General features: G+C 35.4%; 1 long non-coding RNA gene across 1 annotated transcript; it reads right to left on the reverse strand.

Annotated features, from left to right (window-relative positions):
* Nucleotides 1-48: 48 nt before the first annotated feature.
* On the reverse strand, nucleotides 49-27,143 carry LOC135415962 (uncharacterized). Its single transcript, XR_010431370.1, has 2 exons — nucleotides 12,503-27,143; nucleotides 49-7,054 (listed from the first exon to the last, which is right to left on the reverse strand). It is a non-coding gene; the product is annotated as an uncharacterized LOC135415962 (long non-coding RNA).
* Nucleotides 27,144-27,724: the final 581 nt, after the last annotated feature.

Genomic DNA, 27,724 nt, shown 5'->3' on the forward strand with positions numbered 1-27,724 from the left:
GCACCAAAACCCATTCTGTTTGGCGCGATCATCAAGAGACCACACGTATTAGAAAGTGGAAGAATTTATTTTGCACACCAGTTTGTGAGCATGGAACATGTCATAGGAATGACCATGTTGATGTAAAAAAATGCAGTTGGCCCTCTCTTCTGACTCCAAAATGGCCAATAGTAAATATTTAGTGGAGGAAGTTTATCAAGTGCAAGTTTTTTTCTGTAGAATTCCCAGGACTTTGTGTAAAACAGCTTCTACTCGAACATCTAATCACTATTGAATCCTTATGAAATGTTGTCATTCACAACAGTCTGCACTAATGATTTCTACAGTTTAGTTAAACATTATGTCAAATGTACCTTTTGTTTGTACTGGGCTAGTGTCTGATAATTTTATCCAACTTCTTGCTTGTTTCAGCAAGAAACATTGAGCAGCTCCAATCTGACCTAAGAGGCATTCTCACAGAGTAATGCAGGAGTGAACTAAAAGCTTCTCCCTTAATTATTTTGTTGAGAAATTTATAAAAGCCTTGAAGGACATTTAGTCTATAAGTCAGAAATCAAAGAACCACAATGCCCTGCAGTTCAACTTTGTTGATCTTGGTTTTAATGGCTTGGGAAGGAAAGCTAAGGAGAGAGACATCTATGCCTGTCTGTGTGCATGTGTTTTGAATTTGTCATATAGCTAAGCTCTTTCTTATGAGCAAAGAGGAAAAAAAATTTCAAAAACTAAAGAACTCTTGACTTTAGTTATTGAGGTCCTGACTTAAAACACTTAAAACACAAAAGATATAACTGAATACTTGGGATCAGCCTCCTACCAAATTTTCCTCATGCGTTTTTAGAAAGAGGGCTTTGAAGCCTTTCAAACTCTCTTTTCCACTGAGACTACTTCTGTAAAAGCTTGCTACACCTGTTAAAGCTGAGAAACAAAGCACTTTCTTTTTAGGAGTAATTAAGCTATAGTGTGGAGGCCACTGAAAGGAAGTAGCTAAATATGTGAGTATAAGTATTCCTGAAAATAACTCTCTCTGTTGCAAAAGAATGAGCTAAAATATAACTACTATTTGCAAATAGATGGTGATACTACAAGATCATTGTTGTAAAGATCAACAAGTTATCTGGAAATAGAACTCTAGGGCAGATGGTAAAATGTACAAGAGTTTTAAAGTATTCTGTATGGAAAATCTGTAGCGTGTACCTCAAACTGCCAAAGACTCATAGAAAGTAGTTCATTATCCTGCTGACTCTGGGTCCTAATCTATATGTTTCTCTTAGAGCTCTCTAGCCGTCGTTGGGGTAAAAAAAAATTCACATTATATTTTCATAAATCAAGTCAGCCTTTTATCATAATCCTGACACAATGATAGCTTAGGTATTGTGCAACAAACAGTAGAGTCTGTTGGTTTTCTAAAGGATAAAAATGCCTTGTTATTTAGAATATGAATAGCAACATGAAAGGAATTGAAAGAAGATATAGGATTTAAAAAATCAGGAAGGCAGTAAAGTTTGGAACATTAAATATTCTTGAATTGTAAGGAATTCAGTGATTCTGTCTTCTGCATCCATCTCCTCTTTGTTAAATAATTCTTCCTCAATGCCTCACATACTGCTTACTTTCTTATTCTACCACAGGTCTCACCTATTTCACCTGTCATACCTCCTTCTTTTCTCCTTTACTTTCTAACTCAATTCCCTTCTTCCTCCTGTATTGCCCAGTCTGAATGTTTGGAGTCACTGCTGGGTGACTGTTGTTGCAAATGCATAGATTCCACTTTCACTGTCTCCATTAAGTGTTAATTGTCTGTACCACCATTTTCATTTGTAGTCCCTTTCCATTGATTCTCCTGAACCAGTCTATCTTAAATTTTGAGCTCAATTAATTTACTTTTCAGCAATTTTTATTTTTACACTCTAATATGGCAGTTGTGGTATGGCAATTTTAATAGAGACTATATGGATATAATTTCAGAGAAATAATAGGAATAGTGTGACATAGTGTAAGAAACCATTGCTTACTCACAGTATTCACATGCAAATAGCTCACCACGATATAATACAGGGAAATTCTAAAGACAAAGGATTTCATGATGTTCATATCAACTCTGACTAATTTGTACCCAAAGATTTGGGTATTTACAAGGCTGCTATATCTTCTGCTAGTTTACATCACCATGTAGATACAATATGAGAAATGTCTCACTTTTTCTGAGCTGAGACAATTTGAGGAACAATGTTAATTGTAAAGACTAGAGAACATCATTAATAATACTTTACTAATTTCAGGATGAGTAAAGAATGTTAAAGGGAATAGAATGAAACCTAAGAGTAATTTATCTGTTAATATTCTCTTTTTAATATTGATACTAACAGAGGAGTTCAATAAAGGTGTTGATAGTTTGCAATGACTTGAAATATCAAAATAAACTTGTTGAATTTTTGGACAATTTCTGCTCAACATTTTTTGTGATGAAGTTGTCTCTGTTAAAATTTTGATTTTACCACAACGTTCAAGTTTGTTTTAGGTAATTTTAAATATAATATTTTATCTTGGGGCAAGTAAATCTGATTCTTAACGTTTTCATTTGCAAAAATGAAATCAAAAAGTGTTTAAATATTTTTTGTCCCTGTGTTAGTCCCTATAGAAGCATATAACAGCATTCTTTAGGATCACTCTTAGAGCTTTTCTACAGAGAGAAATCATTGATTTAATTATATCTGCCATAAAGTAATTCAGTTTCCCTTCTGAATGGATGACTAAAGCTCCTAGGACGGATTATAATATGAGAGATTTAGCTTACCCCACATTTGGAGTCCATAGTTCATATGGAATTATAATAAATCCCTGTGGTATTCAGGTTTGTATAACACTGAGAAGAAAGCAAGCATCCAACAGCAGCTTGATGAATAAAAAAACCCCATTGTAATAGCAGTAGTCATATCCATGAATCCTCCTGCCCACCCTGCCACCCTTAGTCACATCCCTGATGGAACTGTGACAGTAACTAAGACTGAGCTGCTGGACAGCTGGATAACCCAGACAAACAGCTGTTACTCCTGTGCATCTCAGTATACATGCATGCACCATCCTTCTGTCCAGGATATCCCAGAGAGCTGACCCACAGTTACTTAACTGCAATATTTTAGCAGGTATGACTATAAAAACTAAAATTAGCATGTTGCTTAAAGGAAAGATTTTTTTAAAGATTTACAGTGCAGGAAGAAATTTTATGCTTTACCTTGTCATTCTAATTCAGGATGAAAATAAGAGTTGAAGTAATTAATTTCCTTTAGGGAAAAAAACCTCTGCCCCCTATTACCTGTATTATACTTACTTTTTTTAAGAGTTGTGAAAAAAATTCATAGATCAAACATCCTTAATTATGAAAAATCCTCTAAAGCCTCTGTTTCTAGGAAGGTGGAATTTTTGCAGATCTAGCAGAATTGAGTAAGCAATTAGGCAGTAGGGAGAAAACTTCTAGTTTTGTATGACATTAGATAATACTGAAAATAAGAAAGGGAGGAGATGAAGGAAAATTGTCCAGTTGATCCATTTAAAGGATTTAAAATCAGATTTCTAACATCACCAAGAATAAAACTGACAGGCTGTAGTGAGGAGTACACAATAGCTTCCCCTCTGCCATATATTTGGCCCTTATCTGTGAGTGCTCCTTTAAGGACAGGATCAGGTTGTTCTGGTGTAGCAGCTCCAAGAACCCCACTTCTGAGGATCCTACTTTGGCAACCAGCAAGTCTCACATCCAGTCTGAAGGTTTGAACCCTGAGACCCAGGTAAGCTTGCACAGCCAGCAGATTCAGTTTAAAGATGCCAGGACCATCTTAGTAATGGGGGTGCCAAGATAAGGCTATTTAACAAGTATATGATGAAGAGTTAATGGAATCTGGCTTTTAAAAATCCCAAATTATTGTCATGTGGTTCTTTACTTGCTTTGCATCATATATAATTTTTTAACTGTTATATAAGAAATATTTTGGCAATAGCCTGAGAGAACAATAAACAGACCAATGTGAAATAATAGATGTTCAATCAAAAAGAAAGCAGGACACTACAAATCACACAGATATAGAAAACAATAACTAGAGTAGAAAGAAGGAATGATAGAATAAAGAGCATGAATATATCGTGTAAAATGCTGTCAAGACACATCTCCAAAAAAGTAGATCACTTGAATTACCCCTAAAGACCAAAATCTGAAAAATTACCGGAAGAGTGTTTAAGAGTTGAACAGAGAAATGTTAGGGAAAATATAGTTATGAAGCCCACAATATATTTGTGTAAGTTCATGCTGCCAAAAAAAAAAAAAAGTAGCTATGGTAACATTACAGTAAATAACCTAGTTAGAACTTTCTTACCCTTCACTCAGGCTCAGCAAGTACCTATCCTAATAAAGGAGAGAGGTATCTGAAAATAGTAAACATGTAAAGTAAGCATAACTTTGTAATGTGCTTCCTAGAGCTAGCAGGAAGACATAGAAAGGATAATGATTTTTTACAAGCTTTGCTAGTTTTGAACCATTTTTTTTTCAGTATCAGTGCTTAGAAAACAGTCAATCACCATCAGCTGTGGAGATTTCACTGAGTTTGATAATTGGATATTTCCATTCATTTTGAATGCCATTCCAAGGCCTGCTTTGCAATCTTCGTCCAGTTAATTGTCACGTACAGTCCAGTTCCCGTTTTTGTGCACCATATGTGTCTTTATTGTGCCTGGTGCCTTAATCTGCAAGGTGCCTCAGAAATATCTATGTGGTCATTTGGCAGCTGGATCATGAAGTCTATTGTGACCAGCTATTTTCAATGTTTGTATCAACTGCAAAGCAGAAATAAATGTTGATTACCAAAAGCAAATGATACTTGTTTTATTGCCCAGTGAAGGCAAAGTTGGGACAATAGCAGAGCAGCTGTTTGACATACTTTCTGATTTAGAATCTCTGACAGAGACCTACACACTTGTGTGTCCATTTGTGAAAATCAGTTTGGCTGTTTGTGCCACAGCCCTGTAGCTGCCAGCATTTCTATGCTCTTTATGTTGGGAAAAATGTCAGCTTGCCTATACATAAGGCAAAGGCCATGAGCACATTTAGGGAAACGACCAGGGAAAAGGCGTTTTCATTTATTCACTGTTAGCACTGAAAAGCGATAAGGAGTGAAACATAACCACTGCCACAAGCATGAGAGGGATGGCACCCTGGGAATGGTATTAGGTAGCCAGCAAAAAACTAGCTTCCAGTCAGATGCCTCTTACATTATTAGCTGCTTTTCTAAGAAAACCTACCAAAAAAAAATTATATGTCATTCTTTAGGTATCTGTAATTAGCTCTTAATATTAAAATTTCTCCCTCCAACAAAAGAAAACTAATGGATTCACTAAATAAGTAAAATGTATAAGACAGATACTAGCTGTAAACCTAATCTCATAACTCCTTTCAAAAGGAGATTAAATCTGATTTCTGATGGGTGAAGTTTATGTTAAGATACACATGAATCTGCCATAATTTGGAAGATTTTGGAAGGGAAGGAAAGGTTTTGGATGGTTTGGGAAGGGAAGGTTTTGGAAGGGAAGGGAACCATGGAAAACAGTGGATATATTATTAAATTCAAAAATAATGTGTTGTGCTGCAAGTTTGGGAGAAGCAAATGTAACTTTTAAATGTAAAAATATTAATTAATAAATATTTTAAATTAGTCATATTTTCATGTGGTAAAAGAGGTACTCGGTGAGTGGAGAGGTTTAAGACTATTTCAGACAAGAATGCTGACATATATTAAGAGCAGTTTCTGGCAATCTGGTGCAGTTTGCCATCCAAAAGTAGGTGGTATGGGATACCACCTAAAAGTAACAGTTAGTCACTGTATGACCGAGGAAGTGAAAACTGTCATTACTGGCTGAATGATAAGTGGACTAATTGCAGAAGCAATTAAGTAGTATTTACTCTATTGTGTGTTTTTTAAGTGGTGAATAGCTCTAAATTCTAAACTTAAGCCAGCAAGAGAGCTTCAATTGTGTCATGAATTATGATCTGCCTGACCTCCATCAGAGGGAAATGTCTGACCTAGTGAAAGGAAGAGCCTATAGCATACTTTGAGTCTCTGTTTCTTTCTCACTTTATCTCTTTCCATCCCTTTCTCTCTCTGCTTCTGACAGACCTTTCATTCCTTTCTAGTTAATTAACTTATTTGCCTTCTACCTAGAATCCTAGCTCCACCAAAAATCTGGAAAAACATCTGCTGACAGCACATAGTTCAGTTGACTTGATTGTCTCTATTCTTACTCATCTGTTTATAGTGCATGTTCTATGGAGGTGGGACTACTCCACGTTTGGCCAGGCAAATCTGTAGTTTTCCTCTTACTTATTTCCTAGTCATAGCAATAATCAACATAATTAATAATAACAGATATCATATATATTTAAGCAGACTTCATTACCGTTTCTTGACTTCTCACTAAGTTTTTATTAGTCGTGTATGAAAACTTTTTTTTCTGGTTGAAATAACTTGAATGTACATTAAATGAATTTGCCAATTAAACTAAATTAGAAGGAGCTGCGTACACCCTTGCGAGTAGAGGAGCCTTAAAGGGAGAGATGGATATCATCAACTGTATGAAATTTAGTAAGAACAAGCACCGTGGGATGGAGTAATCATGGTTTTACTTGTAAATAGGGGGATAAAAGGCTGGAAAGCAGCCCTGTTGAAATTGATGGGTTTGAATTTATGACAGATTGAATAAGAGTAAGCAGTGTGCCCTGACAGCCAGGAGGGCCCACAGTGTGCATCAAGGACAGCATAGCCAGTTGATGGAGGGGATTGTCTCTCTCTGCTCTGCAGAGGTGAAGCAAGGCACCACCTCAAGTACTGTGTGCAATTTTGAGTGCCTTAATATAAGAAGAAAATCAAACTATTAGACTGTCCAGAGCAGGATAACCAAGATGGTGAAAGCCTCTCAGGCAAGACTTTCAAGGGGTAGCTGAGGTAACTTGGTCTGTTCAGCCTGGAGATGATCCATACAGGTCCCTTCCAACAAGAGGTATTCCATGATTCTATGAATTAAAAAAAGGGAACTGATAAAATGAATGAGCCACATTGAGAAATGAAGAGGCAGTAATTTTTTATAAGGTATTTACTTATTAAATTCAAAAAATAATATTTATTTGAGACCAAAAACCTTCATAGAACATTTATTTGGATGATTAGTGATTTCTCTGGTCATAGAATTCAAAGTGTTTTAATATCACTAACTGATTAAACCACTGATTAACATCTGTTTTCAAACTACAAAAAAATAAATGAGTGAAGAATTCTTAAATATTGGAGATTTTCTCAGCTATGATTTGTTTTATTTCGCTGCATTTTTTTAGAAACTTTGTAAACATCTTTAGAACCCAAATGTCTTTTAAAAGTAGGATTAGATATGTGTTTCAACAGTTAGGGGTATGCTTAAGATCACCCTCAACAACCGGCATACCAACCACTTGCCCTAAAAACTCTTTTGTCAGTTCCTGGAAACTATTCAAACCAAAGCTAGAAGCTATGCTCAGCATGTGGGTTAGACGTTGACCCTATTCTGTGCGTTCTTGCAGTGCCTCTAGAAGTCAGTCAACCACTGTTTTTAGTCTTCCAGTTGACCATTTCCACCATATATTCCTGTTTTGATTTCCAGCACTCTCATGGCCTATTTCTTCTCTCTACTGTATGTAAGTGAAAACAAAGCAGATTCCCTGAAGGGTGCACTGGATGTTAAGGAAACACAATACGAACAAAGTAATAAGGATTCAGGAGTTATGGCATAAGCACTAAGTGGCTTACGGCCTAGTTCTCATCCCTATCTTAGAGGTCTCTGCCCTATTACCAGAACTGAAGGGCAGTCGTGATGCATTCTCTAATGTGCTGTTTTAAAGAGAAATGCAGTCATACATTCCTTCTCATGATATAAGGATCTAAACTTCCTGGATAGATGGAAAGTACTGCATAGTCTAGGCAGGTGGCTGCTATGGATTGGGATCCTAGATTATGTGGTCAATGTGAGCTAATGACCACTGGACCCATTCTGTTGACTTTCATTAAGGTTGCATTGGGTTACATGAAAAATCCAACATGAGAAGCCACTATTAAATGAAATGATACTAAACATCTTAGTCCTATCCATACCAAAGTGTGGAATTATAGCAAAGAAATTAGTCAGTCACTTATGAAATTAATGACTCCACTATTTAATACTGTTGAACAAGCACTCACAAAACTAAATCTTCTAGGGTTCTAGCCCAGAGTTTATTTTTATTGACATGAAGTGTCAGGTATGAAGATGTTTTGATTAAAGCTGAACATAGACAAACAACTGTTAGCTTGTGTAGCAATAGAGTAAGATATTGACTACTTTCAGAAATCTCTGGCTATTTTTTAAATACAACATAATAATTACGAGAGAGAGAGAGCTGAATGCTGATTTCAATCACTTCACAATACAACTTAGTGCCTGTCTCTAAGGGTTTCCAAGTATGTATGTGTATATCTATCTATCCATCTATCTATCTACCTCCTGTATATATATTTTTAAAAAAGGTCAGATGATAAAGCAGAAAGGAAGAAATATGTGAGAAACAAAATTAATATCATGCAAGATTTATTACCAGATCTTTCCTCATTCTACTTTCCATAACAAATTTGCATGCATGAGGGAAACAAGAAAAGGAAGAAAGAAAAAGCATGAGTAAGCAAGAAGGGGAAGAATATAGGTCAAAAAAATGACAACGATTCCAATTACTGTTATTAGTAGTGTCACTAATAACCCACTGCAGCCATAGAATCTTAGTATGTTCCCACATCCCATGACACGTAACTGTGTACACTCAGAAAAGCTGTTTCTGTTTTCTAAATTATGTAACCAAAACCTGTCTTCTGTTGTTTTCTTTGTATGAAGATATATAGCTAATCTGTAAAACAACTTACACTTTAAAAATTGTTTTATATTACCTCAGATTCAATATGGGGTTTCTTATATACTGTGTTATTTTAAGGAACTTCAAAGAACATGATTAAAGGATAGGCTATAGTATAACATTTGGTAGCAATTTAGCATTTATTCTGATGGGTAATTTCAGAGGTTCTTTTCACTCAATGATCAGTTATACAGGACCATGGAGAGTTTCCACTAGAGTAGCAAAATTAAAGGAACGTAAAATCAAATATACCTATGAGGAATTATTTGGATCCAAAAAGTTACATCTTTTAATTTTAAAAAGCTTTATAAGCTAAACAAGCTTTGGAATATTTTGTGGGTTTTTTTCATGTTACAATAAAAGTAGGGGTAGAACTGAGACTTTTGAATGTAGTTTTAGATTTAAGTACGTAAGAAAGTGAACACCTATACTAGCATATGCAGGTACCCCTTTCAATAACTATAGGCATTCTGCTTAAAAGAAACCAAAACAACAAAACACACTGTAGCATTCAAAAAAAAAAAATCAAAAGCAGAGGTGAAAATTGGCACCATGTTCTCTCACTGAATTGTTATATGATCTTTAGAGAGGAACGTTTCTAACTTTCTTGAACCTCTACTTCCTTTCCATCACACTGAAAAATATACCAAATTTCGGTTATATTAAAATCTCTGCAACAACTGTACTTAATCCCGTGAAATTAATTTAATTAAATTATTCTGCCTGAATAAAACACGCACTAAAAGCATATAAGGATTGAGGCATATGATGGTTGTAGGGTCATACCATAAGGAAATGCAGAACATTCCATAGAAAATTTTTACGGATAGATGGCATTAGTAATGACTCTGGTGTAGAAACAAATGCATCATCCAATGTAAATTGATGTTTCAGAGGGAACAGCTCTGAATGGCTTTAGCTCAATTTTGGGAAACAAAGCACCTTGAGCAGTTAGGCACCACTAAACTTTCATATGCAATATGCACAACACTAAGCTTCCCTTGAAATAATTAGCTAAATACATATCCTCTAATATTTTAAAACATAAAACGTTCACGTAGCTGCCTATGTTTAGCTACGTCACTTAATTGCAATTTATCATTGGCATTATTTTCAAGTTCTGAAATTAAGGGAGTGTACGTATCTCCAAGTAGAGAAAAAAGAAGGCTAATCACATTTTGTCAAAGCAAATTGACTATTCAAAAGTTTTTGAAAGTCACTAACATTTCTTTTCTAGATACTGTGCCAAAATAACCATGCCAAATTATGAAACTTTGATGTTTCAATTTAAAGCTTTTTGCTGAATCAGGTTAAAAATAAGAGATTTTTTTAAAACATTTGTTTGCCTTCCTTACAAGACTTAATTTCTAATGTTTCTGAGATTTTTAAGCCCTTGCTGTCTCAGAACAAAATACAGTTAATATTTTCAAAATCTTCTTCATATGTGGACCCTCACCTTTCTTTACAACAGCTGCTAGGAGCTGGACTCAGTCAACTAAACTCCTAGAAGAGGGAATGTGCTTACTGCTATGGCAATCTATGTTCACCTTTACTTTGTATTTTTTGGACTAATCTAGAATACTACATCCGGATTTGGGGCCCTTCCAATATAAGAAAGAAATTAATAAACCGCTATTTGTTCAGTAGGGGACCACCAAGGTGGTCAGGGAGCTGGAGTTCCTGCTCTGTGAGAAGAGGCTGAGGGAATTTGCTTGTTCAGCTCAAAGAGACAGCTTTGGCAGGGAGCTAATAGCAGCCTATCATCAAGACAGAACCAGTTAAAACAAGAGAGATTCAAAGGGAGTCTAATAGAAATTTTTTTTTCCACCATGAAGCAGATAAACGGGTTACTGAGTGAGGTTGTGATGTCTTTATTCTCATAGGTTTTCAAGACTTATATATTGGCCAAAGCTCTCAGCAACCTGAAGGTACCTTACATCTGATCCAGCTTTGAGAGACCTTCATGGAAATTAGTGCCATGGTCTAGTAACCACAGCAATGTTGGATCAAGGATTGGACTTGATGATCTTGGAGGTCTTTTCCAATCCAGTTCATTCTATGATTCTATGATTCTATGATTCTAAGTCTCTTCCAGCCTGAAGAGTGTTAGGGTTCTACAGTGCCTCATTACTTCATTAGTTTAACTCTTTCTTATTTATTTCACTTCATAGATTTTATTTTTTGTTAGTGTTGCATTTATCAATATTAAATCTGAGAGGAGAAAAAGGGAAAGACTAATAGAAAAACAAATTTATTTCAAGATCAAAAAAGAGACAACGATGTCTAATAAAGATATAAGGTAGGTCTTCAGAAGTTAATCAAAATTTACTTATTGTGGTCACTGGTAAGTAAAAGTAGGAGTTTGCTACTAGAAAATACTTTTTCAAAGGACAACTTTCAATAAAATCCAATACCACTATGTAAAACCGCCAGGATTTTAGGTAGTTTTTCTTGTTTATCTATCATAAACTCAATATATGCATTTGCTTGCAAACATGGAAATGTAGAGACCTAGCAATAAAAGGGTACTGTGATTATTACTAATAAACTTTTTGTTCTGATCCTGTTTCCTGCCATGGTATTCAAATGTATCTAACAAAATACAGCCAGCTCTAGTAACAGGTTCATCATACTGCAATTATTTTCCCTCCAAATAATCAGCTTGGTCCTTTTCTTTCTTTCTTTTTCTTTTTCTGGCTGGACCACAATTCTGATTTTGGACGATTTTGGACTATTTTTTGTTTTGGAAGTGGAGCACACAAGTAAAAAATCAAGCCTTTATTTATTTGGTTGAACAGACTTAGACAAATATTAATAAATTACGATAATTTACTGACATGTTAAGGTAATTTAACTAAATTAACTTATCTAACTTTATTACTGACTTAATGTCTCCTTTTGTAAATCAGAACCTTTTTCTACTTGGCAAGGAGAGCACATAGTTAAAATATAGTTCCAAAGCAGGGAGTTGAACCACATTTTAATAATGGGATTATTCACTGCTACTTGCCAATATAATAAGATTTTCAAAAACTGATCCCATGCAAGGAAAATGTAGTTGAGAACTAGGTCGAAAAAAGTGTTCACAGACAATCTCATCAACCATATGCACACTCATGGAAATAATATAGTGGTAAAAAACAAGGGGTTTTTTTAAACACTTTTTTTTTTTTTGAGTATGCAATGATTCACTAGATAGAAAAAGCCACTAGGTGGCATTTGTGATTTATTAGGCTGGAATCGCTGTTTAAATATTACATCTAATCCTTGGTTTCAAGACATTTAACATTCCAAGACGTTAAATTCAAGAACCTCCTCCTGTAATTAGATAAATGCACGGAATTTTCACTTCTGCTCTATCATTTGGCAACCCATTTTCTGAAGTTTCCATTCAAACTGTAGACTTCTTAGGCATGTATTGCGTGACCCCACAGCACCAGCTTACATAAGTAATTACTTGTCTACAATTAAGCTGTAAATAATGCAATCACTCCATTCTTGTCCTGTCACTCTAGTCCCAACCACAACAAATAGGGCTAATCACATACTTACTCAAGTGTGTAATTATTTACAGTTAAACTTCTGTCACTTTCACCCTGTTTGGAAACAGTAGAACACAACCTGTAATTAGCAAATGTTGCTGCAGGCACTTTTACTTGGAAATATGCCATGGATTCAGCACCTATGTGAGCAAAGAGGTAAAGCCTTTGATCCAAGAGTCTGGCATGGATTCTTCCCCTCAGACTATTCTATTATCAGCCCTCAATAAGGAAGGGAGATCAATGAATTATTATTATGTCAAATAAGCCTCTTAAAAATCATCAGTGCCCTCCTTGTCAGAGACTTTATATGTACTTATATCATGCTTATATGCATGAATATACTTATGTATAAGTATATATAACAATGTATATGTATTAATGTGTGTCTGAAGATGCAAGACTCAATCAGGTATACACCCGATTTGGATTTTCACTGAAATGACAGTAAAAATCTTGGTATTCACAAATCAGATTGATGAATATAGACCTCAAGCTGTCATTTCTTTCATATGATGTTTTCCAGGTTAGAACCTGACTCTGTAAAAAAAAATCATTCTCACTTGAAATACAATCTTTTTCAAAGCATTATATTCAACAAAACACAATTATACTAACAGGTATGGAAACAACTGTATGTAGACATGCCACTAAAAAGACTAGTCATAAAGCAAATGCTTTTAAGTCATGCTCTGGTTTATTGTGCTGAAATCTTCCATCTAAAATTATTATCTCATAATAAATCGAGTGCGTCAGACATGTAACATTAAACCGTATGTGCCCTCATTTCATACTGAGTCAGGTTCTGTCACATGTACTCAGCTGGAGCTATTCCTTACTCTATTCCAAGACTGGTAAAGAACTACTCAGCCTGAACAAGGAGGCAGAATTTGTCCCATGGAGAAGATTGGACAATTAGAAAGAACTCATTTGCCACCTGCCCTTAGCAGTAATTCCCAAAGCAGATGGAATATGAGATTAAAAATAGGACCTGTTTTTTTACTGGCACATAAACAGATCATTTAGAAGAAAGGTTGGGTAAGAACAGGCACAGAAAACAATTGTCATAACGCTTGTTTTCAGTTTATCAAAGATATTGGACAGTTCATTTTTTCTTTCCCTTGTCCCGTTTCCTGTTTCATCCTCAATATGGCTATAGCTCATTCTGTAACTGTTCTCATGGACTAAAGTTGTTTTACACTCAGAAATTAGAGTAAGTTGACAAAAGATAACAGATTTTAAATAAGCCTCCTTTGTGGGAAGACACTAGATTAAATCCTTCAATAGATGCACTGACTACTATTAGTGGTGAAACAACTCCCTGTGTAAGATCCTGCATGTTTTGAGTCAAACAGGTATTTTTACTGGAGTATGTTAGTGTAAGGAGACAAGGGGTTTAACTTATAATGTTTCATTAGACATTGAATGAAAGGAAAGAAAGTCAGAACACAAGTTATCAGCCTGCTTTTGGGATGTGAATAGTCAGCATCAGATACTATGAATCTGGAAATTGTGAAAGTTAATTATTCAACGTGCCTACCAGTCAAACATAGAAAGGAAAAGTCTGAGGATTTACTGCCTAGTCCTTAGCAATGTCTGGCAAACAGGTTTCAGCAAAATGACTGGGTATCCAATTACCATGGAAACAGTCATACTGGATGGAGTGTGTGCACTTAGCTAATTTGTTAGTTAGTTGCTGTTGAATTACAGTGATATGAAATTGCTGTAGTCTCAAGATACTTTTTGAAATGGCAGTAGCTGCCTCCCAGTATAATGACTTACTTGAAGAGTCTATATCAGGCAGAACAAAATGCTCAGCAAATGTTTCCAAGTTGACAGATATTCTGTTAGGGACCTATGATTTGCTGTTAATATGATGCAGGGAGAATGCAGGCATGCCGGCCTTTCTTTACTCTTTTAACTGCCTGCTAAGACCATGACCTTTTGCTGCTGATGGTATACATATGTTGAGCATTTGTTTGAACTGTCTGCCCACCACTGATAAACACAACCTACCAGATTACATTATGCAAATGAGTTGCAAGGGAAATAAAATCGAATTTCGTATTTTCCTACCTGGCAATGCTTCCCACAGCTTTGTATTTATGACACTTTAAGAAATATGTAATCCTTGGAGGAAAGTGAGTGATCCATACAGTTATTACATATAATTCTTCCACAACACCTGAAAATCTGTCAAACTGCCATTGCAAGCTGCCATCTGAGAAACTGCCCTTCAGGGTCTTAATTTGCCTTTCTTTCCCCCTCTCACCCCATGAAGATTATTTACAAGACTGCTAACCACATCTGAAATCAGCCCTTGTCAGATTATTCAAGATTTGTAAATTGCATGAGAGGTATAAACTGCAAGATGTGCTGATAAGGACTTGGGTATTTTGGTAATGAACATAGCCAGTTTCTAGTTATCATTTGAGGGCAGTATATGCTTCATCTCTTCTCTTTGATTGGGCAATCAAGGATTTGCTTGCACACTAAGCTCTTTTCCCAGGTAAGACAGCTGCTGATTCTGTTCTCTTTCCACAGTGTATTAAATGCATCCTTGTGTCACCAGCAAGAACAGGAAATAAAGTGTATTAGAATTTTTTTCTTTATTATTCTGTATTCTGAATCTAAAACAAAAATATGTTTGAGTTGCAAAAAATCTTCAGCACTGCAAGATATATTAATAAACAATATATTGTATTAACTAGCTTTTCTCTCTCCATAGCTTAGTGTTTCAGGAGAATGTAATATCAAGCCTTTGTTGACATTTCATTAACAAAAATTTCTCACTATTTCCTCACTGAAATGTGAGGGTTTGATTCCTGATGCTCAAAGTGATATTTAACTTCCTTACAAATCAACATGATTTTTATGTCTAAAAGCATGTGAAACTGAACTAATGATATCATTATGGTTGCAATCCATCACACTGGAAACCAAGTCTAAGAAATTGCGACATGCAATATGCCGAAGGGCTCAACAATGTAAATGTTACCACTTCCAAATCTACAGAGATTTGGAGTGACTTGTTAGAAGCTGTCATGAATTACAGAACTTCTTTCTAAACCCAAAAGGCTGTCACAATATTTGAGGTTTTTCAAACTTTTCTATCTTAAAAACTACAGAAACACATATATAAAATATGTCAAAAGATAAACCTTAATCTGGCTGCTGTTTTCTTAGCCCTGACTTTATTGAAAGAATTTACATGACATAGAATATGGATGATAAGGATGGTCCTCCACATCTGAAGCCAAAAAATATTGGATACAGTTTCAGTATCAAGAAAATAAATAATACAATGTGATTAAGATGAAAATTTGGAAATCCCTAGCACTGATGCATTTGTTGAATAACATTTCAAAGTGAAGTTAAAAAGTTAACTCACATGAAAGCTTTTGGCCTTTTGGTCAGTAGAGGGAAGAACATATTCTGCATTTTATCTGGTGCTCATCCTTTCTAGGAAAGATGAGGTCATTAGCCACTTGCAGCTCGGTAAGGTAAATCCACCCAATTTATATTTTCATTAAATATAATAAATTCCATAGCAAAATACATTTTATTCCTTGCTATTATTTTAGGAACCAGACTCCTAATCCTTTATTTACATTACAGATGTGAGTCTACTTCTGCACAATTAAGTTCACCTCATAGATAATCCACAAACTAAGAACTCAGCACTTGGTAACATCTGATCTGGTTTCTTGGCTTTAGGCATAAATTTTCTGGAGCTGTAGTTTGAAACTTTTGGAAGCTACCTAATCTGTGACTGAGTCATTGAACTCTGAGTAATACTAAACATCCACATCAGGGATGTGGTTTACAAGGCTTTGAGTCTCATAACTTTTCAATTCTAGCTAACAGTTTGAAAAGTCATCCAAATTACTTCAGTGAGTCTACTTAAAAAATAAGATTCTTTTCTTGAAAGTAATGATTTCAGATACTGCTTCAGAACCTTAAATGTTGGTCAGTCTAACGTGATCTCTAGAGAACAGAATCTGGGGGAAAAAAAATATGAGCAAAGGGAAGAAGGCAGCAATTCCAAGTGATTGGATAGGTCGAAAAACATTCTCTGAAGAACCGTATCATGGTAGGCTTTGAAGTACTGAGATTTTCTTATGTAACAGTTGCTGCCTGAGTCTGGAAAAAGGAAGAATGGCAAATCCTCAATTTTAAACAAAAAATGGCAGATCTGCTAGTATTTTTATGATACTTCTTTGAAGTTGTTATTGATTGTCACTACTGAATTAATGACATGTGTCAAGACATAAATCAACTTCATGTTGTATGTTTCCCATGGCACAGGACTATACATTTCCTATACTGTATTTACATGGAGTGAATGTGCCACTTATTAAAGTTGAACAAATAAAGTACTCGTGGATTTATGTTATTTTATTGTACAATTTATATCTGGCACGCAAACTTTCAATTCCTTTCTCTCTGCTATTCGTTTTTGTACAATTATTCATTCAAATAGGTTCTCCTGAAGTGCAGAAGAAATTAAATGTTCTATCCACATTCATGCTAAATGAATTAATTCTGATTAATGTTACTCAAATGAATACAAAATTAATTAATCACCATTAGAAAGAAACTGAAATGCTTTACCCTGACTTTTTAAGCTTTAATATGCTACTGAGTCTCATGACATTAGATACAGTTAAGCCCCTAGATACAAGGATTTGGGAAGTATTGGGAGATGTCTACATCTGTAACTAGGCTTGGGAATTTTGCTCCCATCTCTCTTTGAAAGTGATACTTATTATGCGTGTTCTTTTGAGTTCTTAATTTTTTAGACTGGTATATTTTCTAGTAGATTTTAGCCCCTTTCTTGAGTCAGAGGGCAGAAAGGAATTATATGTCTGCATAAGCTTACATACAATCTGGTATGAATAAAGTAATACAGTGGGCAAGACAAGAGGATGAAGAGAGATGTGAATAACGTGTGCTTCTTCCATAAGTAACATCAAGAAACTGTTCAGTATTATTCATAAAGTATCTCCACAAGTCTTCTTTCCAATTATCAATTCAAGTTAATGATGTTTCCTAAATTCTTAGCCAAGGTATCTTTGCCTATTATGGGATAGTAAAAGGCAATTTTCTAACAATTTAAATGTCTGGAGAATGACTTCCATAATAAATTGCACTTAGCTCTCCATTTATTTCCCTCTAATTTTCTATCACTGCCACCCCCTTGCTATTCTCTGACATCTCACTACTAGGTAACGTTGCACTGAAAATACAGAATCATAGTATCACAACATAAGACAACCGGGGAGGGACCTTAAGTATGACCTGCCAAAGTTGAAACAATCATGAGGTCAAACCAAGTTCCTCAGCACTTTATACAGTCGGTCTTGAAAAGCTTTAAGACTGGACACTTCACAACTGCTATGGGCATTCTGCTACACTGTTTGACAGTCCTGATGAAGAAAAATATTTCCCTTATATCCACTTGTTCCCCTGCCACAAACCAGTGTGAAGAGACTGACTCAGGCTTCATGACTTCTCATAGGTATCGCCAGGCTCCTGTTATGTGCTACCTTCCCTTTTCCGGGTTGAACAAACCTAGTTCCTCCTATATTTTGATCAATTTACCCTTCTTCAGTTACTACTGTTGGCCATTAAGCTTATTGCCTTCAGGAAAACTGGGTGAATGTCTCCAAGCATGGATTCCATTTTGGAGAACAAAGACAGTGTGTGGCTGGGTATGAATCTGCGCAACAGTTTTCCTAGTCCTATTCTGCTGATGTTCTCATCAGCATTCTGCTGATGATCTAGATTGAGTTACCTCTAAACACCAAAGTACAGGTATTTACAAGTGAGCAATAGGGAAGTCAGTACCTACGCATTACCATATTTTTGAACTGCTTTGAAGGTCAGTTCTAGTATCTACTTAAACATTTTGGCATCTAAGAATGTCCCAAAAGAACAGAAGATGCTTTCAACATGTTAACTGCTCTATATAACATCATCATCATGAGAAACAGTTGAATACCAATTTATCTGCAGCTTTTCTGAAAGGTTTATAGCACAGTGAGTGGTAATCACATTAGCTGCCTTTATCACTTGGACTGTACATTACATTAACATAATACAATTTTATAGCTTTAAGAAATATTAAACTGAAATGAAGGCAAGCAGTGCTTCACTAATGGATTTACATCATCTCTTATCCCCGCTCAGCTACAATGTCTATAATCAGAGAGAATATTATTTGCACTTCTTTAGAAAGAGCTGTTCATTTCAAACATTGTATTAGTCTGCTAAAGAGTTGCCATCTAATTGGTTTGTTGAGAGATGCAGAAACTTCTTTTGTCCTTAATCCTGATTTAAATTTGTTATAATTTTTTACTCTTATATATATCCATAACAGAAAGACACATGCATACACACATACTTGTGCAAGAGATTTAGAGACAGAAAAATCTCTTCACTACAAGCATACCATTGAAATTTGGTTAAGATAAATAAATAATTTGCCTTGGGTCTTTTAAAATTCTCTGATTTTCCTCTAGATATCTCAAGTAGCTTTGGTTTGTCTGGCAGGGAACATCAATAAGTGAAATAAACAGCAAAAGGAATCTAATTAATCTTCTCATCCAAATCATCTCTGTGAATTAAGGGAAAAGAGCACAGCACACAAAAACAACTGTTCCTGTTCTAAAGAGAGTTTGAATGAGTAATAACAGAAGCATATTTTCCTTGTTTCTATGCTATGACAGAAGCATGAAACTTTAAAATGAGAATCAAAAGAATTACTGAAATAATCTTCATATCCTTAATCCCATTATCAATATAATTTTTTGCCAATCACAGTAGAAATAATTACTAGTAATTGCTGTACAAATAGCTCACAAGAATGCTTATATCTCTTGTCATCATTCCTCAATAGTCCACTATTTGTTTCAGCACTATCAGTGTTCCCAAGCCTTCATTTACAGGTGTATTCATCCTCCTCATTTGCTAAAGATCTGATCCAGAGCTCGTTAGCTCTGGTTAAAATAGACAAGAAATATAGAGTCTGTTCTAAGTCTCTTCCCTCCTTTCATCATTTTCAGCATTTTGTGCTGTTCTTTTGGAACTTAGGAGTCAATTGCAATCACAAGTCCTGATTATTCAGGCCAAGCATTTCCATATTGACTTAAGACTTGGGACAAGAATCTGACACCAAAAGAGTTGCTCACACTAAATCTCCATGCCAGATATCCTTAGAAGTCAGAGTATGTTGTTTGTGAGATGTATGTGTAGGAGTGGCCTCAAAGTCCTTGTGTAATTCAGATGAATATTGTTTTTTTCCGCTAGCATGTGTTTTGCTTTCCTGTAACTGGCTTCCAGGAAACAAATGAGAATTAGACTTTTTAAGTATTACATATTTTATTTTTTCCTGTGTAATTTGCTGCTCTGAGGTGTTTTTCTTTTATAAATTATTTGTATTTATAACTGATTTGTATTTTCTCAAGTTAAAAAAGATATACAGTGGAATTATGCTAAGAAAGGAAGAAAGGAGACAAAATTTTCTGGGTTTTTCACCTGTTTAAGTTGTTCATGACAACGGTATTGCTCATTCATGCAATTTAACTTGTTCTGGAGAATTGGCAAATGGAAATCAACCACACAAGGATATATTTATTGAGAGGCTGATAATCCTGCCAACCTTGTGGTTGTTCTAAAGGCTCCACCTCAATTTCCAAAAAGTTAGAGTCACACAAAAATTTAGAGGTGAGTTGGCAACCCCGCTGGAATTAACAAGTTTACTTTCTTGTTCAGAGTTTAATATTTCCTCTCTTTTAACAGAAACATATAACTTCCTTGTCTCTTCACCACAGGATTAGTGGCTTCCTTGCTTGTGTGTTTGACTGATGGCATTCAAAGGTGTCAAATTATTTAAGGTCTTGTGCTGAACCTTTTCCTACTGAAGTAAAAATTATTCAACATCTGTCAAGCATGCACCTGTGTTTGTTATTTTTTTCCCATCTGTGTTTGACTGGGATTTTACACTCAGCTACTGTATCTTACCAATATCCTTCCAGTGTTAGAGTTTATTTACTATAGCAAGAGAAAAAGAACTGTTTTGAAAAAGCCTCTTAAGAGTGGTGCATGGTTATATAAAATTCTCCTCATCTTCCCTGTAGATGAACCTGTGAAGCACATACACTTAGTTGAATTTCAAGTCTTTATATATATATATACACACCTATATATACAGCATTTCCTATATGTATTCAACATTATTATGTGCTTCTTCTCTTTCTGTGCATAAAGAAAACGCGTGGTCTTGAGGCTAAAATTTAACCTAAAAGTCAGCATCAATTTATTGCTGTTCAGATATTGACTCCAGCGAGTGTGTTGCAGTATTCCTGTACCTCAGATTACCTAATCAGGAAATAGAGTCAAAAGGTTGTTAAACTTGTATCTTGGAACTTCTTATCTTCAGCATATAGGCAAGAGGTACATGCATTATTATCAACACTGGAATAAATCCACTAGCTTCTTAGATGAAAAGTATATTGGGATATCTCTAACTCAGTGACTGGTGAAAAAGGGCCACATTTCTTGAAGAATCTCTGCCTGGACTTTTTTCACGAAAATGTGTGGTTAAATGTTGCAACATCTGTAACTTCCTACTTCCTAATGCCAGAAGTCAGCAGCTGGAAGCTGTGATTTGCAGAAGACAAAGCCTCTGACCTGCTGCAATGGACTGCTTGCTCCCCTTTGATCTCTAGAAGGGAGACCTGTGGTGTGGCACTGAATAGTTTGATAGTTAATATATTTGCTCTTTGAAAACCAATTTGGGCATTAAAGAATTCTTCATGTAACAAATTTCATTTGTCTGCCTAACACAGTAAGCTTTGATTTAGGCAATCAAGATTTTCTTTATATTAATTGTGTATACTGTTTTTCATTCAGTCAATGAGTCATCAGCTTTTCATGTATTTTTAAAGCCTCACAAATAGATGGTCTGGAGTGCTGTTAATTATCAATTAAATTTTCTGAGAGTGGATTGTAAAAAGTTCAGATGAACTCAATTAGAAAGAATGCAGCTTCCCTCTGCACCTCTAGGCTCAATTATTTTAAAGTATATGATAGCACAGGAAAATAACCAAACTTCTCCTATCGATTATAAATGTGCTTCTTAAATGAGATGCTAAAAAGTAAAAAATGCATAATTCAAAAGTAAAATTAATATAAATACATTATATTTTGGGGTTTTTTTTACTCTGCATGGTCAAATGCTATTTTACAAAAGTGATCACCTTGTATATTTGTAGACCTTTTTTATCTGGGATATTTTTGGTTTAGAAATTCTTCTACTACTGGATGCTCGCTATAAATGCTGCACTTCTAATAGCCAGTTATATTCACGATAGTATAAATTCAAATGTTTATTTTGCTAGTTGAATACTCAGATCATAGTAACCTGCAAAATTTCCACTATCCCATCATGTCTTCTCATTTACCTCACTTGATCAATAACTTTCCACAACAACATAAATGCACTTGGTATTTCAGAGAACCATACTGACCTGAGCCTATTATCTCAGCACATTATGCTACTGAAATAAGACAGTGGAAGTAATTTCAAGACAAACTTAACAAAGAGTTTGTAAATATTCTGGCCTAAAAAAGAAAGAAGGATTTTCTGAAGAAAGGCTTTCAAAGCCATGAAGGATATACAGTGATCAGGATCTTTGCCTTTGGCAGGAGGCATGAGAGAGAGATCTATTCAAGGCTGGATTAGATCACTGTTTTGTCTGAAGGCCAAAGAAATTGACAACTTTGGATAGGACTGAATCCCTCCAACCACTGAGTTTATTTCCTTGTTTGGAAAACACTGAATGTTACTTTCAATGGCCTTGACTGAAATAGCAACCATCTTATACCTGGGTTTCAGCCCTGCCAGCTGTAATGAAAGGCCATTCAAGTACCACTCAGACAGGTGAAAACATTTCAGTGTTCACTCGGTGTATTCATGTGCAGGTTACAATCCTTTATTTTTAGTTTAATATTTTTATCTCTTTACATCTTCTGTTTAACTCACTTTTGTATTTACAAATAACATTCTTCTCTTAGGACTTTCTATTCCTTTGGTTACCGCAGTAGTACTCACCTTTACTCACGCAGATTGATTTTTTTTCTTTTTAATATGACTGATCAGAGTAGTATATCATATTCCAGAGAAGTGGTGTGCAGAGTCATACTAATATTTCAGGTTTTCTGCTGGAAACATATTTCCCTGCATATTCTAGAAACACTTACCTTTCTCTCAGCTGGTTTCTGCTTGGGGCATCTTCTGATCCACTTATAAGGGTAACTTCTTGTTCATTCACTTCTGGCTGATGATCTTCCAGTTTATGACAAATTCTTGGTTTAACTTTTACTGTGCACCATTGAGGATACTGTATTTACATTTAATCTTATTTCCATTACTCCACTTCCCATAGTCATTTATTTCTTGCATGTTTCAGGAAGCAGGTTAGGGCTAGGATTTATCAGTCTCCTTTGCAGTTCTGATGACATCTTTTCCCTTCTAGATCTGCATCAGATTTATGTTTTATTGAAAATCATAAGCCTATATCATCTGTCTTGTATTCTGTTCCCAAGGGTCTGCTTCTTATAAGCTTCCCACTCTCTTCTTCACTCTCTCTTTTTTTAATTTTTTTTTCAATTTAGATTCTTTTGCATTAAACTTAACAGTTTTATTGCTAGAGAAACTTAACATTTGCTAACTATAAGTATTTGGATCAGCTTTCAGCTTGATGTTTGTACTTGTCTGTGCACAACTGACTTCTGCTTATGATAGGTATATACATGTGCAAGGTAAAATATACGCAGGTATCTTCCCCACAAATGCCAAGGCAGTGGGAAGGATTCAAAGGGTTTATTTCAGAGGCAAAGACATTAAAACTTACAAGCTTCTCGGTGCTGCAAGACAGCACTGGGCCTCAGTGGGAAAGGCAAACCTCCTATTCTCTCCCAGGCTTTATCATTGCTGGCCCCTTCGACACTCCCCGGGGCCGCAGAGACCCTGTAGCATTTCTGTTATCTCTCTCCTCTCACATATCAGAGAAAGAAGTTGAGAACTTCTCTTGGTATGCAGGGGTGGGAAGAAAGCATTGAAACTGCCTTTGAGGAAGAGTTACCTTTTAGATAGAAAGCCTTCCTAAGCAAAAACCCTGTCTCTTCTCAACAAAATCTTCCAGGAAAAATGGATATTCTATCCTCACAGCATGACAAAAGAAATATTTAACAAAAATATGGTTCAAACACATGCAAAATCCTCTCAGCATTAAAGTCTAAGAGCATTAAGTCTAAACTATGCACAGTACACTTGTCTCATTCTGAACAAACACTTTTACACAAATTATTTCAGCACAACAAGGAGACATCTTAATAGATATGTCAACCTTGAGATGTTGGATATTTTAATGCTTACTGCCTATATTCACAATATCAAGGAAAATAGTCTTTAGTGGATTGGTGGTTGATCTCAACTTTGAATTCCAGTTTATGATGAGAAAAATATTTGAGCTTTTATTGTATTTTAAAACCTTTAAAAAGTGGTGGTGATTTAGATAGATAACTTATCTGTGAGTATGGTTATTTGCATCACTTTATTGTGGTACTAAAACATACTTGGTCTTCTCTGAAAAGGCTATACAATATTCACTGTGGCACAATATTTGTAACAATGCTTAGAAGGGACATCTAATCTCAGTGTGGAGTACCATGTTACAAGGAAATGACAAATTAAATCCTACTGCTGTGGAACTGTAGATCAGAATTAGGACTTCTACTCACAGAAAAGTGAATCCTAATACATGTGGACTAGTCTTTCATGTCTCTACTTTAAACATTACTTTATATGTACTTTGCCTTTCAGTAGTGAGCTCAAACCCATACAAATATTTAACCCCTTAAACATACACTTTACTGATAATTAGTACCGAACCTATTTAAATTCTGAAAACACATATTTAATACTTTCTGAGACCAAAACTTTGGTAACTTTTGAAGGTGCTTGTATTTTGTTTATTTTAATTTTTAGGTTTGTAGACATCTAGACATTTTATTTTGGCCAAGAGTTGCTCAAGTGTCCACATTTTTGCATCTAGCTCTACACTCCAGGAGCTTGTTTTCTATCTTATGTGTAGCTCCTATCATCTGAGTTGTATCTTTCCTTATCTTACATACAGAACTCCATTGAAAATTGCATTGTGAAATACACACCTATTTCCACCTAAAAAAAGAAAAGAAATTGAGATTAAATTTATTCCTTATTTTATAAATTAACATCTAATGGACTCAGCCAAGCTGTAAAAGATCTAGGTTCTGTTCCATACTGTGCTTTTTTTTTAAAAGTAATTATGTTAGTCATCAAACTATAGCAAAAGCTACAAGTGAAAGGTATTCTGAATTTCTTTTGAATTTGCTCTACTTTGCACAGTATAATTAAATGCATGCTAGGTCAAAGGAGAAAAGATAGAGTAAGTAAAGCAACCACTAGGGAGATAAGTAAGAACTGAATTTAGTGTCATTGAGCACCTTACATAACGACTTCAAACACTAAATACAGCAAGGCAGTTTCTATTCTAGAATGACCTATTGTGGTACTTAGTGATATTTGCTTAGGAAGTGGAAGAAGTTTCAAATCTCAGCAGGCACTGAAACAGGTGTTGTAACCCCTATGCTACTGCGTAAGAAATTTGGAGCATCAGAAAGTAGGTGATATATTTCTTGAGACCTCTATGGGACAAGATCAGGACAAGTGAATAGCTTCTAGAAGTAGTTGAAATTGTGACACATGTCCATTCAGGGCCTAAAGTGAGACAACTGGACATCATGAGACTGAAAATATGCTCTTCCATTTGGGCTCTCTTTCTGGCTAACCTAAATATGCCCCTGATCTTTATGCTGGTTTCTGCAGAATTCTTCCTGAAATACCCAAATTTGTACTCTAAGTAGAAACTAGATACTTAACTTCAGGCTGTCAAAGTCACCAAAACAGCTATATTTTAGTGTAGAAGACAACTAAAGTATCAGAGGACTCTTCTTCCTTTGTATCATGTGGTTCAAATTATGCTGGTAATTTGTATATCACACAAATTTCTTTATAGAAACAGTTAATAATGCAAGCTTCTAAAGATATTTGAGTTGTATTTAGTTAGTTCTACTTCTTTCCCTCTCTTTCTCCCATAAAAGGCCACCTGTGTACTGGAATGCTGCCTCTAAAGTGGTTAAGATTAAGTGAAGTTTATGTTTCCTTTTGAAAGGAAAAAAATTAAAAAAACCTCAAAAAATCAACCAACAAGAAAAAAAACACACCAAACAAAAAAATTCACAAAATATTCAGGTAATATTTTAGAGCTACAAAGTCCAACATGGACTATGGTATACACGTCTTCTCTGCACTAAGCAAAACTGCTAAACACCTCTACCATATTATTATTAAGATAAAGATCATTTGATCTACAGAAGATACTAATGTATTATTATAATTACTGCAATTTTTATCAAGAATAATTTAATCTCCTTGTAAATTTGAGTTTCTGTCATACATTTACAAAGTCAACTTTTTAAATTTTTCTTATAACAAAACAATAAGAAAGTCCAATATTAAATTTTGCATTATTTTAGATGGATATTTTGTCTTCATACTTCAAATTCTATTTTTGCTACTGGATTTCAATTATTAATCTTAGCATAATGATTGGAATTAAATGCCTGCAGCTCATAAAATTTATATATTTCAAAATGTATACAAAAAAAAGATAATATAACTACAGAGATAATGAACTACAACACTAAGAGGTGAAATCTTCCCTAGGTAGGAAAATGGCATAATTAAAATTTTTATCTCAACGTGTAACAGAAGAAAAGACTACAGTGCTGTTTGGAAGGGTTATAAGTCAAGGAGTAATAAAGAATGAAAGTTTATACTTTATTCATCAGAAACTACATCAATCAGATTAGCCCAATAAATATATGAATCCAATACAAGACTGAAAATAAACTGAAAATATATTGGTGAGTTAAATACTGCATTATATTTTAAGGGAAAATGCCACTTCAGGCACACAACACAAACCTAGACCTGAGCAAAATCTTAGTTTTCCTAAAAGATTTATTTGAGAACAAAGACTAACAACTTTAGCAATATTTAACAGTTCAAACTCCTGAGTCTTTCTGCCAATGAGGAGCAACAAAGTAATGTTTTAAGTGTGCCAAATTTATAAAAAAAAGCAATCTTCTTTATTAGAAACTGTGTTTTCTGCTGATTTTCACAGGTGGTTAAACTAATTAAAATTAATCTGAACGTGAGCATGACGATTTTTTGCTGATTCTTTGCTTTATGATACCAAGTGGTGGAGAGGGTAGGCAGGCAAAGAGTCTAGGTGTTGTAAACAGAAGGGACATGGTAAACAACAAAACAAGGATGAAGTGGGATCACCAGAAACACAAGGATGTAAGTAAGGAAGTGCTTGCCCCACAGTCTTATGAGGGAACCTTTTATTCCCTTCATGGGAAATCAGCACACTTGAATGTACGTACACTAGTACAGGCTGTGGCCTGAAGAACAAACAGGAGGAATTAGAAGTCTATGTGCAGTTACAGGACTATGACTTCACCGAAATAATGGAGATGTGATGGGAGAAAGAGAAACCCAGGCCCCTTAAGAATCACATGTTGGCAACGCCCTACATGTGAGAGACAAGCTGGAATGCATGGAGCTCCACCTTGTGACGAGTGATGAGCTGAGAGCTGCTGTGTTGGGATCTGGTGGGCAGATCAACACGGGTCATTCCTAATAGGAAAGAGTAGTTGAAGTCTTTTTCATACAGTGGGAAGAAGCCTCAAACTCCCAGTCCCTGGTTCTCACACCTGTCACCCTGGCATCTGCTAGAAAGACAACATAAGTCAAAAGCAAACTAGGAGGTTTCTGGAGTGCATTGACAACAGCTTCTTGACACAGGTGGTCCAGTTAATTAACAAGGAGAGTGGACCTGATACTTACAAGCAGGAAAGAAGTGGTCAGGGATGTGGAAGTCATCATGTGGGCTGCGTTAACCAGGAATAGTGGAGTTCAGGTTCCTGAGAGACTGGAGTAGGGCAAAAGCAGGGTCATCACCCTGGACATCAGAAGCACAGGTTTTGGCTTGTTCCCTTTAATCAGCAGAGACAAATGTGAAGTCTGCACTTAGGGAGGAATAACCTCATGTAACAGTGC

Source organism: Pseudopipra pipra, chromosome 6, assembly GCF_036250125.1.
Source record: "Pseudopipra pipra isolate bDixPip1 chromosome 6, bDixPip1.hap1, whole genome shotgun sequence".
Lineage (NCBI taxonomy): Eukaryota > Metazoa > Chordata > Aves > Passeriformes > Pipridae > Pseudopipra > Pseudopipra pipra.